This window comes from Ochlerotatus camptorhynchus, unplaced genomic scaffold (genome assembly GCF_037179485.1).
Source record: "Ochlerotatus camptorhynchus isolate MF236.1 unplaced genomic scaffold, CSIRO-AGI_Acam_v1.1 ptg000102l, whole genome shotgun sequence".
Lineage (NCBI taxonomy): Eukaryota > Metazoa > Arthropoda > Insecta > Diptera > Culicidae > Ochlerotatus > Ochlerotatus camptorhynchus.
The window spans coordinates 971,564-985,918 of record NW_027040592.1 but is presented as its reverse complement, the minus strand read 5'-3'; the positions used below and the strand labels follow the sequence as shown (position 1 = coordinate 985,918).

The following is a 14,355-nucleotide window of genomic DNA, read 5'->3' as shown; positions in this document are numbered from 1 at the left end:
GGTAATCAATGATCCCCATGGTAGTGATCACTTGCCAATTATTATTTCAATCAAATGTGGTCGTCAAAAATCAAACCAGTCAATTCAAGTTTCTTTAGACCTCACGGAGGTAGCTCTTTATATTGACACTACTGATCCTCAGCCACCATTGGAAGAGTATAGTTTTTTTACCGAACTGATCTACAAAAGCGCATTAGAAGCTCAGAAACGACGTGATCCAAGTGCATCCTTCAAAAGAAGACCCGCCACCCCTGGATGAGATGACAAATGTACAAAGTTGTATCTTGACAAATCCGATGCCTTTAAAGATTATCGTAGACATGAAAGATCTGAGCTTTTTGAAAAAAAGAAGAATACTACTCTCAATGAATATTCGACTTCTCTAAAAAGGTTTGTCCAGATTGTATCCCAGCACAACCGACTTTACGGAATACAGCCCAAAGTAACTTTCATCGAATAACTCTGCTCCGGGAAGCGATATTATCAAATTCGACCTTCTGGAAAACCTCCCCGATATCGCTAAATGTCGATTACTCAACCTGTATAATTCCTCTATGGAACTCAATACAGTTCTACCAGCATGGAGACAGGTTAAAGTAATAGCTATTCAAAAGCCTGGTAAACCACCGTTTGATCACAATTCTTACCATCCGATCTCTATGTTATCATGCCTGAGGAAATTATTAGAAAGAAAATATCCTGTCAAGGCTTATTGGGTTGAATCAAACAACCTGCTTTCAAATACTGCATTATGAAATCATGAATTTCCATATCGAAATCATGAATCATTTTTATGATTTCATGGGACGGCAAGTTTTTTGATTTCATGATTTTTTATTCATGAAAATGGAATCGGATTTTTTCCCCGTTTAGATAGCAGCTTCTTTTATCGATCTCTGTGCTGAAAATACATGGGAATGTTTTTTCATGGCCGAGGGGATACAAGGAGAAAGTCGACCTAATGCAATGTTCAGCTTGAATTGTTTCGCTTAGTTGTAGCAATGTAAAAAAAAAATCGATGAAGAGAATCGATCATTGCAAGAAGGCCCTTTTGAACGCTCACTGTCGAATTTCAGTACCAAGCACTGAAAAATTCTCTTCCTTTATTTATGCTAAAAGATAAGCATTGTAAGTCCCTCCTACTTATAGAATTTTGCAATCGAACGGCTTGCTATGCCTCGCCCCCATCAACAAAAAATCTGGGATTTAATAAACCGTTCTATAGCATAATTTTCCAAATAGTGTCGCCCCCTTTTTGCGTCCTGGCAAGTTTACTTGAAGTTTCAAACACGAAACAAGTGGTGCGTAAACGTGCCAATGAGACAGCAGCGGGCCTTTCAAAGAAGGTGCTAATCCCAGGTGCCCAGCGCGTCGCAGGATGACGCCGGAAAACGAGTACTGCAAGCTAACCAGTATGCAGTACTCCCGGAAGAAAATGGCGATGGTGACGCCGTTCCCATTGCTAGAAGAGAGCGGATTCCACCGCTTTTCACGCCGATGAAGGATGTTGCCAAGCTGGGTGCCGAACTGGCAAAACACAAGCTGCTGCCTCGCTTCAAGCTTTGCAGCATCGGTACCAAAATCATGTGCTCCAGCCTGGATGAGTACAAACAAATAGGATGTTTCCTGAAGGAAAACAACCTGGACTTCTTCACGCATGATCTGTCTTCCAAGCCACTGAAGGTGGTTTTGCGTGGATTACCGTCGTTCGAGGCGGCTGCGGTGAAGTCCGAGCTGGAGCGGCTTGGGCTCAAGCCTGAGGCAGTGTATCCGATGAAGCGGCGTTCCAACCACATCAACAGCTTCCGTGATCAGTTGTTCCTGGTGCACTTCACGAAGGAATCCACCAGTCTTGCGGCTCTGAGATCCAAAATCCGGGACCTGCTTCAGGTGATCATAAGTCTGATGTTACGCAGTGTATGAACTCCGTAATCATCGTTCACCTCCTGTACTCACCGAAGTCCAGTACTCAGCTCTCCAGGCCCGTCGACATATTCCGAACCTAGCCCTGCTTCCGCTCAACAACCAACAAGCTAATCCTGCGAGTGTTCCCAACTGTCATCACGCTAATGCTGCGGCCCAGCCAATTCCAGTTTCATCCACCGCCCCTGGTTTATCATACGTTGGTACTTTCTCAGGTGAGCCTGTCGACGATTCTCCGTTCGACTCGGAGAAACTTGTGACGCTCGTGGCCGAGGTCATCATCATCATGCGCACCTGCAAGACTCGATCGGAACAGCTACATGCTGCCCTGTCCCTTGTCACTAAGTATGGACCGTGAAGCCATCAAGATCGTAAATTGGAATGCTTGCTCCTTGAAGAGTAAAAACATCGAGTTTGTTGACTTTCTCAACGAACGGCACATCAACATAGCCGTCATCACCGAGGCTCACTTGAAGCCCGAGCTAAACGTCTTCCTTCCCGACTTTCGGCTCGTAAGGCTAGACCGCACCAGCTACGTTTTGATATTCAGCTGGTTGCTGGAGTTCTCTAACGAAAATAATTTCTAACTCAAGGAGAAATTCGGGTTTAGGAAAGGCCATTAAACGATTCACCAACTAAGTAGAGTTACTAACATCATCAAGCGGAAGAAGTCCGTTCCAATACATCTGCCATGGCATTTTTAGACGTCGAGAAGGCGTTCGACAATGTCTGGCATGATTGCCTAGTGTGCAAACTGCATCGATACAACTTTCCGATCTACCTCGTAAAGATCATCAAAAACTACTTTCAGGTTTACTTGAACAATGTCCCCTCTGATACGTTCAACGTTGATGCCGGGGTCCCTCGGGGTAACCTGCTTGGGCCTATCCTATTCAACATTTTCACGACAGACGTTCCTCCCCTGCCGGGTGGTGGTATCCTGTCAATATTCGCAGATGACACCTCCATCATCTCGTCGAGTGATCCGTGCTCTGGCGAGTAAACTACCATCAGGCCTGGATGTTCTCTCCGACTATTTCAAGAGCTGGAAGATTTGTATCAATGCAGCTAAAACACAAACCATTCTGTTTCCACACTCGAATTCACCTGGGATTGTTCCGCGTGCTAACGTCAAGGTCCATCTTGATAGCACTCCCATTGAATGGTCGAGTGAAGTAGTCTACCTTGGTCTCATCCTCTATAGCAAATTGCTATTCCGATCCCATGTGGACAAGACATCCACCAAGTGTAGCATCTTGATCAGATCGCTCTACCCTCTGATAAACAGGAAGTCCACCCTGTCCCTCAAAAACAAGCTTGCTGTCCACAAGCAGATCATTCTGCCGGCTATTGAGTATGGTATGCCAATCTGGGAGAGTTGTGCTAAGTGGCACCACCTAAAGCTTCAGAGGATCCAAAACAAGACCCTCAGAATGATCCTTAACAGTCCACCGCGAACTCGTAATTCTGCGATTCACCACCTGGCCGGACTTTGAGGACACTCGAGGAGCGAAAGACGTCCACGCTGGAAAGGTTCAGAGTCGCCTGTCTGCGATCAAAACACCAGATCATTCGTGATCTGGCAACCTAGTTTAAGCAATTTTTAAATTCAAACGGAAACAATCCCATAAAAGGGTATCCTGTAAATTAGCGCTAAACGCAATCATTACATTAGAATAACTAATTAACTAGAACAAAGATGAAGAGCCAAAGGCTAATCAATTGAGTGGTGCAGTGTATTCGGGCTCTTTTCCACATCGTGGTTAAGTGGAAACGTTACCAACCTCGCCCCCGTAACGTCAGCCAATGCTCAAGCTGCCTCATGTTTGGGCACGGGACCAAAAATTGCCACATGGCTCTTCGCCGTAACGAATGTGGCAAGCAGCACGCACCTGAAGCATGCGAAAGGATGGAGAACGTCGATCCACAATGCGCCAACTGTGGTGCAGCACATCGAGCTACCAGCAAGTCTTGTCCGAAGTGTGCGAAATTCATGGAAATCCGCAAAATGGCCTCCACGCAGAACCAGCCAGGTCGGAAAAAAGTTCCGGCACGCAATGAGCAGAATTTTCCCGCTATTAGCCAAGGGCGTCCGATTCCGGTTCTTCCGCCTCTTCCGCTCAACAATCGTTTGGCTGCTGCTGCTGAGGTGCCAAACCCTTCGGCTAATAAGAGGACTGACGCTATGCGGCTACGGTTTCGTCCCATCCCCCTCATTATCATCATGGCAGAAGCAATCATCATCACCCCTTCTGCAAAACCAGAACCGAGCAGATTCTTGCTGCATAACCTTTCATCGACAATTATGGACCGTGAAGCCATCAAGACCGCCAACTGGAACGCTTGCTCACTCAAGAGCAGGAACATCGAGTTCGTTCACTTCCTCAATGAACGAAACATCGACATTGCCGTCATCACTGCAACCCACCTGAAACCGGAGGTAAACGTCTATCTTCCTGACTTCCGGTTTCTAAGACTTGATCGAACCAGCTCCGGGGTAGGAGGAGTGGCCATTGCTGTAAGGAGGAAGGCTTCTGCCGAGCTTCCAGCTGAAAACCATCGAAGCTTTAGGGGTAGAAGTCTCCACTCCTGTCGGCCCTATCACCATCATTGCGACCTACTTCTCCAAGCAAGTCACCAGCAGGGACGGGTCGGCAGCAAACCTACGGAGGGATATCATCAAACTAACTCGTCGGCGCGAAAAGTACATCATCGCGTGCAACCTGAACGCCAAACAGCAGGCTTGGGGCAACAGTCGACGCAACCAAAACGGTACAATCTTGATCAACGATGTAGGCTTATCCGTCAACCGATTCCAAGCTTCCCGATGCAACTACCATCGCGTCAGCTGGGATCAGTTCCAACACTGTGTCGACTCCACTGTCGACTACGGTGTCATTCCGGAGACGCCCGAAGACGTTGACCGGTGTCTGCGTGACAGTATCCAGACAAGTGAGCAATACTCTTAACCTTGATAGAATGACCAAAAATCTCATCAGACTCCGTAACTCCATCCGAATGCAATACCAGCGTTCTGGTCAGCGTGTCTTGAAGATCCATTGCAACCATCTTACAAAAACCATCCACGCCAGGATGGTGGACCTTAGAAATCAGGATTTTGCTATCAAAATCCGCTCTCTCCCAGGTTATGCAAAGCCCTTCTGGAAACTAACGAAAATCCTTAAAAATAAGCCAATATCCATTCCACCACTGACCCCACTGGACCGTCCCGTTGTTCATCTGATAACTCCTGAAGAGAAGGCAGCCGCGATAAGTCAACACTTCGTCAGCTCTCATAATCTCGGACAAAACATCGTCAGCCCTCACGAAGCTGAGGTTGCTGAAAATCATCAAATTCCCAACATTATTCCCGAGGAATCCGAGGTTTCTGCTGACGAACTGTTGGCCTACATCAAATCATCTAAAAACATGAAGGCCCCAGGTTTCGACCAAATCCTTAATCTGGAACTCAAACACTTGAGTTGTAGATTCTACAACCATCTGGCACTGATTTTTAATCTGTGCCTCATACTTGGCTACTTCCCATCATATTGGAAGTCAGCTAAAGTCATACCTATCCGGAAACCTGGAAAGGATCCGTCCTCTCCTTCAAGTTATCGACCAATCAGCCTTTTCTCAGGGTTATCAAAACTGTTCGAAAGAGCAGTGTACCACCGGCTCCTAACATCTGCCGATGAAAACAACTTGTTACTTGAGGAAAAGTTTGGTTTTTGGAAAGGTCGTTCGACCGTCCACCAACTGACTCGAGTAACAAACATTCTCAGACGAAACAAGTCTGTTTTGAAAACATCTGCCATGGCGTTGTTGGACGATGAAAAAGCGTTCGACAATGTCTGGCATGATGGTCTGGTGTTCAAATTGCAGCAGTACGGTCTTCCAATCTTCCTAGTGAAGATAATAAACAACTATCTATCAGACAGGACGTTCCGAGTCTCTCTGAATGGCATCACATCGGATGCTTTCAACACCGGTGCCGGGGTTCCACAAGGAAGCATTCTTGGCTTCATTATATTCAACCTGTTCACCTCCGATATGCTGGCTCTCCCTGATGGTGGATCGTTGTCTCTGTTCGCAGATGACACATCCATCGTGTACAAGGGTAGGTCATCGGAGCTCTGACTGCTAAACTTCAGAGAGGCCTGGACGTCTTGTCTGAATATCTCAACAGCTGGAAGATCCGTATCAACGCGGCAAAGACCCAGATCATCATCTTTCCATACTCTAAATCTCCCAGACTTGTTCCGTCGGTGAATAATAAGATCTGCCTGAACGGCACAGTGGTGGAATAGTCGAAAGATGTAGTCTACCTCGGTTTAACATTAGACAGCAAGCTGATTTTCAGGGAGCACGTTGATAAATCTAAAACCAAGTGTAACATCCTGATAAGATCCCTACATCCACTCATCAATAGGAGGTCTACCCAGGCCCTGAAAAATAAGCTTGCTGTCTACAAACAAATCATCATTTTTGTAATAGAATACGGGATGCCAATCTGGGAGAGTTGCGCAAAAAGCCACAATCTCAAATTATAACGGATCCAGAATGATCGTCAATAGTCCATCGCGGACTAGAAACTCTGAGGTCCATCGCATTCGGACACTGGAGTTACGGAGAGCTGACTCCATCGCTAGGTTCAGAGATTGATGTAGGCGATCCGATCAACAGATCACCAGGGATCTGGCACGTTAGGTTAGTTTAAGCTAAGTTTAGTTAAGTAGGTAGAATAACAAATTAAAACATTTAAATCAAACATTCTTCACAAGAAGAGAATTGTAAAACAATGCAACAGTAAAACACGACATGTTCAAACACAAAATCAATAATTTAACCTAAGATTAAGAGCCCTTGTGGCTAACCTCTTGCCTTGTTTTAGCAATTGTAAACCACGTAACAAATAACAAATAAAGAAGAATTTTACTACTACAACATTTTCCAAGTAGGAATTGCTTGCCATCTGTATCGGTTTTCCGGAGTATGAAGACGAAGCGGACGTTCATCGGAAGCTGGCCAAATGCGTGCAGGATGGCAAAGAGTCTTACGATAATTATGTTTTTCGGATGAATGCCATCGGACAGAGTGGAAAATTGAGCAGTTCAGCGATCATTAAGTACGTTATTAGCGGATTGTCATACGATCCGTTGTACAACAGTCTGGTAACCCGGCGCTACGAGAGTATATATGAGCTACTCGAACACGTTCGTTACTGCGAGTCGAACCAGGAGATGTGCAAGTGTCGAAATTATGCTGTCAGAGGGAACGTTCCAAAAGCCAGTGTGATGAATCCGGGTAGCAGGAAGCAGCATGAAGAGAACCGAACGAATGGGGATGCCGAAGTACTACCGAAACGAAATACGAAGGACGAGTGTTTCAACTGCCACCGTTCCGGACATATCTAATCTAATCTAAGCTAACGCCAACACAGCCAGTTCTTGAAAGCATCCTGGAAAATGATACCTACATCATTTTTCTTGTCTATTTATATGTTGACCATCATAATTACAAGTGTTAATAAGTAGGATCGAACTCACCAAATGAATCCATGAGCAATGTCAACAGAATGAAATTGCATGGTGCTACAGGTACTTTCCTGGTCCACCTTTCTTGCTTGAATCAGGATGATATCCACCTGGTACTATTCAAAAGAATTAACTTGTTGCCTCGCCTTGAGTACATCCCGATTCCTAGTGATTCCTTTTCTTTAGGGAGAATTTCCTGTAGTCCTGTATCTGTTATCTTTTTGTAATTTTCACATTTTGATCATCCAGATCAGGTTCAGCTAATATGAAATATCACTCAAAGATTCCCCAGGATCAGCCCTTGTGGTCCGCTCCTCCATGACGTCGTTACAAACGAAATAACGTCGAGAGTTCACTGGAGGATTTTGTTTTCGGAGCTGCTGCCCTCTGAAGCTCTGAGAAAACTTCATGACACGGGTTCTGTTGAGAGTCACAGAAAGACAGCACCAAACTTGAATAACTTTAGAAATTTTTCAGATTGGTTTCTTATACTTTTTTTTTTAAATATGCCGAAATCGTTTCTCCGAAAAAAAAAATCACAGCAAAGAAAATGTACGTCAAACTTGTTCAAAGGCAGAGCCTACTCCCTGCCATGGTTCCGGACATATATCGATAAATTGTCCGCCGCCATAGCGTCGTCCCCGCTGCCCCGTGTGCAATAAAGTGGGTCATGGTGAGGACAACTGTTTCAAGACGGGAAACGAATCAGATTCAAGGCAAGCTAGCGGTGAAGCAGCTGATCCGAAGCCATCAGTGAGCGGAAATACGTCAGCGAGGAAGGGAATGGAAGATTTTTGTAGGTTAGTGGTCAATCGCTGCTTTCAGTTGACGTCATCATAGAAAAAAAGGCACAGACGATTGAGACTCTGGCTGATTCTGGATGCCCGGTGAGTCTAATTAAGAGATGTTGTTTTCAAAAAGGAACAGTTGTACAGTAAGCAAAGTAACGATGATCTAGTAGGGGCGAATAATTCTCAAATCAATATAGTAGGGTCATACTCGACCAAAGCGATAAGTCGATCAGATGTTTACGTAACTAATCTAACAGTGGTCGCTGATAGTACGATGAAAATGGACATGATATTGGTTCGAAAATTCTTCGAGGAGAACGATATTCGCAGTATAATTTTTGCTCGCGATCGAAATGTTAAAGCGAACTTCGATGGTGAATCGATGCAACACTTTTTTGACGGTGATGTAGATTCTTTGTTCGTGGACGAAAAATATGACCTCAAAGTGGGTGACACAAATGAAACTAGATTGTTAAGTGGTATATAAACTTTTCGAAACTGAGTACTTGTCTCGTCAAAAACCGGTCGAACCATTACTTAAATATTGCGTTGAGATAAACCTCAAAGATAATCGATATTTCAATTCAACTCCTCATCGTCTAAACGAGTTTGAACGCAAGGAGCAGAATAAGATCGTTGATGATTTGCTGTCGAGGGGAATCATTCGTGAAAGTGAATTGCCTTATTCGAGTCGGGTTGTGTTAACACGTAAAAAGAACGGAGAGTGTCGTCTCTGTGTAAACTATAAACCTTGAACTTGAAACCTTGTTGAACGTAATAATTAACCGCTTCCGATAATTGAGGATCATATTAGTAAGCTTCAGGGGCGACAGTATTTTACATCGCTTGATATGAAAAAGGGATTCTATCATGTCGATGTCCTCCTCATTGTTCTTCATCAGCAGTTCTTTCGGTCGATGCGTCGTCGACTTTGGAAAGTGTGAATTTCCACCTGGTTCAAAGGGGAATCCCCCAACGCAGTAGCTTGCAGCTAAATTATTACTTGCCTCTTGTTCTGGGTTTTCAAATATACGCTGCATAGCCTACATTGATCAAATCGACATGCAGTGTACGTCGACTTTAGTTCCGTATACATTTCTACCGAATCATTAATACAGCTCATTTCACACTTTCTTAAGCTCATGACTGTATACCGCACAGAAAGCAACCGTTTCGTGATGAGTGTGTGAGTGTTGACCACGCTCTGACCCCCGTTGGCGTAACTGCCATACAATGAAACTACTGGAAGCGGGTCCAGTTCTGATGGATGAGGCTTTTTGGATAGCGGAAGATAAAGTGTTTATTGTGTTGTACCTTTTGACTATAGTTTTAAGATGTATTGTATAGTGACCAAGAATCCTCGTTCTTGTAAAGTTAATTCTTTTGAGCCTTATCAAATAAATTAATAAACAAAAAAAAAATAACCGAAAATGGTCAGTATGAGTTTAATAAGCTACCGTTTGGCTACGCAAACTCACCCGCTATATTTTCACGGTATGTAGCGAAAGTTTTAGATGAGTTTGTAAGGAGCGGCGATATCGTAGTGTTTATCGATGACATTTTAGTTAGTACGGTCAATGTTGAACAGCACTTGGATTTACTGAAGAGGCTTTTGCGAGTATTAGCTGATAATCACATTCAGTTGAACGTTAAGAAGTGTTAGTTCTTGAAAACAAATATTGTGTTTCTCGGTTACGAAGTGACATTTAATCAGATCTTGAGAACGTTGAAAAGTTTCCGGTTCCTACGAACGAGAAAGCGTTACAAAGGTTCCTTGGGTTGATGAGTTATTTTCGGAAATTTATTTATCGGTACAACCATATCGCGAATCCCAGTGTACGAATTGATGAACAATCATGAAAAGAATTTTAAGTTTGAGTCATGACATTACGAAGCGTTTGAGAAGCTGAAAGAGGCTTTGATATCGAAACCCATAGTAAGCATCTATTCGCCAGCGTTGGAAACACAGCTGCATACGGACGCGTCAGCTAGCGGTTTCGGCGGAATACTGATGCAACGACAAGCGTACGATAACCAGCTTCATCGGGTTATGTTCTTTTCGCGTAAGACGACAGCGGCTGAATCGATTTTACATTCATTAGAACTTGAGACATTGGCAATCGTGTACAGTGTTAAACGGTTCCGCGTTTATCTATTCGGAATAAGTTTCAAAATCATAACGGACTGCAACTCGCTGAAGGCGACGTTTTATCAAAAAAATATGTGAACTCTAAGATTGCGCGTTGGGCATTATTCGCGAATGCATTGCTGTGCTGTTGATGACAAATCCAGTTCCAATTTTTGAAAATGATGTTTACGGAAATCAGATTCGAGATTCGAACGTTGTCAGGATTAAGACGAACTTAGAGAATCGGAATCGGAGCAATCGGTGATGTTTAAGTATCATAATAGTTTCGAGCATTTTGGTATCGATAAAGTTAGCGAATTGATAAAGCGGTATTATTGGTTTTCACTAATGCAGACGAAGTGGAAGGACCATATTTCCAAGTGTATCACTTGCATCGCATTCAATCCCAAGTTGAAGAAGTTGGATGGACCGCTTCTTATCGTTGATAAAATCAGCATTCCGTTTCGCAAGATTCACGCTGACCATCTCGGGCCGTTAACGTTAACTAAGGGTAAGAACGTTCACATTCTCGCAGTCGTACACGCTTTTACAAAGTTTTTGAAGCTTTATGCAGCAAAGACAACAACCTCTCGCGAAGTTATGAAACATCTTAAGTCGTATTTCATCGCTTATTCGACACCTGAGGTTTAAGTGACTGATAGAGGAACCGCGTTCACGTCTAAACAGTTCGCGTCGTTCGTGAAGGATCATGATATTCGACATGAGCAAGTAGCAACCGCGTGTCCACAAGGTAACGGACAGATAGAATGATATAGCCGAACGTTAATTTCGTTATTGAGTAAAGTAGTCGAAGAACGTTCACAAGTTTGGGATTCAGTATTGGTTGAGGCCGAGTATTTACTAAATAATACGTTTAACCGGTTGGTTGGCGATGTACTTTCACGTTTAATGTTTGAAATAGTTCAAAAGCGTAATGTAACGGATGATATTACTAACTACGTTGAAGAATTGAATGAGAAATTTGAGCGAATTTACCAGAAGTTAGAGAAGCAGCGTCGCGAAGTATTCGCAAATTGCAAAGACCAGTACGATAAGCGGAGTAAAGTGAATACTCAGTATCGTGAAGGTGATCTCGTTTCTATTCGGACCGTAAAACAAGTAGGAGAGAGAAATAAGTTGAAAGAGAGGGCCATATATCGTCAAAAAGGTATTGGATCGTAATCGATACGTAATTTCGGATATTGATGGTTATCAAGTTTCTAATCGCCAATTCGAGGGAGTTTTCGATCCGAGTAACATGAGATTATACCAGAAGAGAGATGAGGAGGAAATCTCCAAATTATTAGATTCCGAGGAAGAATTTGAAGATGTTGAGTACCTAGACGAATCAGAGTCAGGAGAATACGTTAAAGAAGAATATCTAGATGATAAACGAGTGACTAAAATGGCAATAACTTGGAGTGCCTAATCAGGAAGTTCAGAAAGTAAAATAAAACAATGTTTATATTAGTTTTTAAAAGAAGAGCGTTAGGCAATCTGTTGAGGGCAACAGAGAGGTCAGGATGGACGAGCTGTAGCAGTTTGAGTCGTCCAAACGTACCGTATGCGTGATAATGTTTGCACGATTGAACAATGTCAAAATTTAAAAATTCTCAAAAATTTCGTTTTCGAGTTTTTTTTATTTTCTCAAAGGGGGGATGTTTCTCAAAGTTTTAAACTATGTTAATCATCGATCGAGTTTCCACTTGCTGCAATTACGGCCTCCACACGCTTCCGGAATGCACGGCAGGTTCTAATAATGTAGTCTGGATCCATTTCTCTTCAGGTACGGGTTAATGTTTGTCTGAGGCTTGCTGTACTCGGGTGGCGTTTAGAACAGGCCTTGGCCTTCATGACGCACCATATTGAGTAATCCAGCAGATTAAGATAGGGTCTGGATTGCGGCCACATATCCTTCACCCAGAACGGAAGATGTTCCTGCAACCACTTCTGAGTGCGGTTCGAGGTGTGGCACGGAGCTCCATCTGGTTGAAATACAACATTTGGCTTCGGACCGTACTGTTCTTTGATCCACGGAAGAACATACTTAAAGTCCCGATGTAGACCTCCGTGTTGACCTTATCGCCTTCTGGAATGAACACCGGGTCCCTTTTGTTTGCCATCGGAAGCCCCCAATCCAAACACCATAACGCTAGCAGGATCTCAGATACACGTTCTTGTGCTCGTCGGCCACGAGAACTTATATACCGGTCGGTTCTGGAATTCGATACGGGATCGACGGTAAACATGCTCTCGTCGGTGAACAGGATTACCGGATTTTTTCGCTTAAGGAAGTTCAAGATTTTCTTGCATCGTTCGACCCGTAGCTCCCGGATGCGGTTGGTAATCATACGAGTTTTTTTTTCGTGCCCTCCACTTCGCCCCGCAATCTTCCTTTACGATCTTCCGTGCCGTAAAATCACTGATCCCGTGTTCCTTTGTCATTTTCCTTATTGAACGCACTGGATTCACCAGACTCTTCCTTTTGATAGCAGCGATAACCCTCGGAACCCGAGCTGACCTCGGACGACCTATGGCCACCTTCGCGGATAGTTGTCCTTTCTTTTCTCGGTCTAAAACCCTTTTGAAGGTCCACCGGGACACTCCCACGGCGATTGAAATGTCTTTTTGCGACATTTGCGCGTGGGACAAATCACGAATACGCTGCCACTTCGTCATGGTGCAACTGTCAAACTAAGTTAATCATATTTTTTATACACAGCCTACTACTGTATGAGCTATAGGTTACGTGCATGCAAAGTAAACCAAGGCATTGTATGCACAGGTGAAACGGGAACCTTATTTGTACGATGGTGCCAACATTATCACGCATACGGTATAATAATGAGCCCCTTGGGCAGATGCTCGACAGTTAAAACGTTTTCCGCTATACGTGTCACAGTGGAAGTAGCAAAAACAGAAGACGCAATTATAATAAAATTCCAGATACGACAGTCGATCAGTGAATACATAGAAGTTATTTTCTCGGTCTTTGCAGATTGCAGATAATCCCAACAACGCAATCCCAATTTTCGCAATTATTCAGTTAATAAATTATGCTCCTTGAAAGATGAACCTCATTTGACAGCTATAAATTAGTGTCCGTTTCAGCCCCAAGACATTTACAGCCTATTTACAAAATAAACACAACTTCAATTAAAATTATTCACTGAAAAAAAAAAACGTGCACCCCATCATTTGGTATTCATATGAGCCTCTATGAGCTATGAAATAAATTTCCCATATAGACTCCCCTTCATGTTCGCAATCTCACAAATGGACTAGCCGGCGAACAATCGGAAACAACGAGTCCCTCCGTCAAGCAAATATGCTACTCTCGCTCTATACAAATCCACATTCCCGTCGTCAACAGACATATGTCGCGAACAGCCGACGACGACAATCAAGACGACGACGATGACAAAGACCGTGGATCCGTGGCCCGATAGCTTGCGATTGTGCGGTGGACGACGACAATAACCTTGCCAGGGTCACCGTCGTCGGGGTTCGCCTGCTGTTCCCCTTTGCTTCTCGCTAGTCACAGCACTAGAAGACTGACTGGTCGCAGTAAGCTGTGCCGTCGGGATTTGAATAAACCTCGCTCGCTAGAACGAAACACTGTCTGCCGTCGAAAGTCCTTCTTATCACACCGTTTGCTAACAGCAACGATGCTACCATGGAAACAATTCGGTGACAGATAGGTACGCCAAGGCACACTCGGATGCGAATGTGCGAATACGGATACGGATGATGGTTCTCAGTGTGTATGCTCTTAAATGAGTGCGGAAATGGTGACGAGTGGAACATTTCGGGACGGGGATCGAGGTGGTGTTGGAGGCGAACATGAATTCATGTATTCACGTCTGCTGGTTGTCATGTTTTTCTCTTGTTCTTTTTTTTTCATCCGCTGATTCGATCGAGATTCAATTTGCTGCTCGTTCAAGTGGGTTGGCAAAAAAAAACAAAACACCCAGCC

General features: G+C 44.0%; 1 protein-coding gene across 4 annotated transcripts in view; it reads right to left on the bottom strand.

Moving 5' to 3' along the window:
- The window catches only part of shaker (Potassium voltage-gated channel protein Shaker), a 621,792-nt gene that overhangs the window by 414,697 nt on the left and 192,740 nt on the right, over nt 1-14,355 (bottom strand). The window lies entirely within an intron of this gene.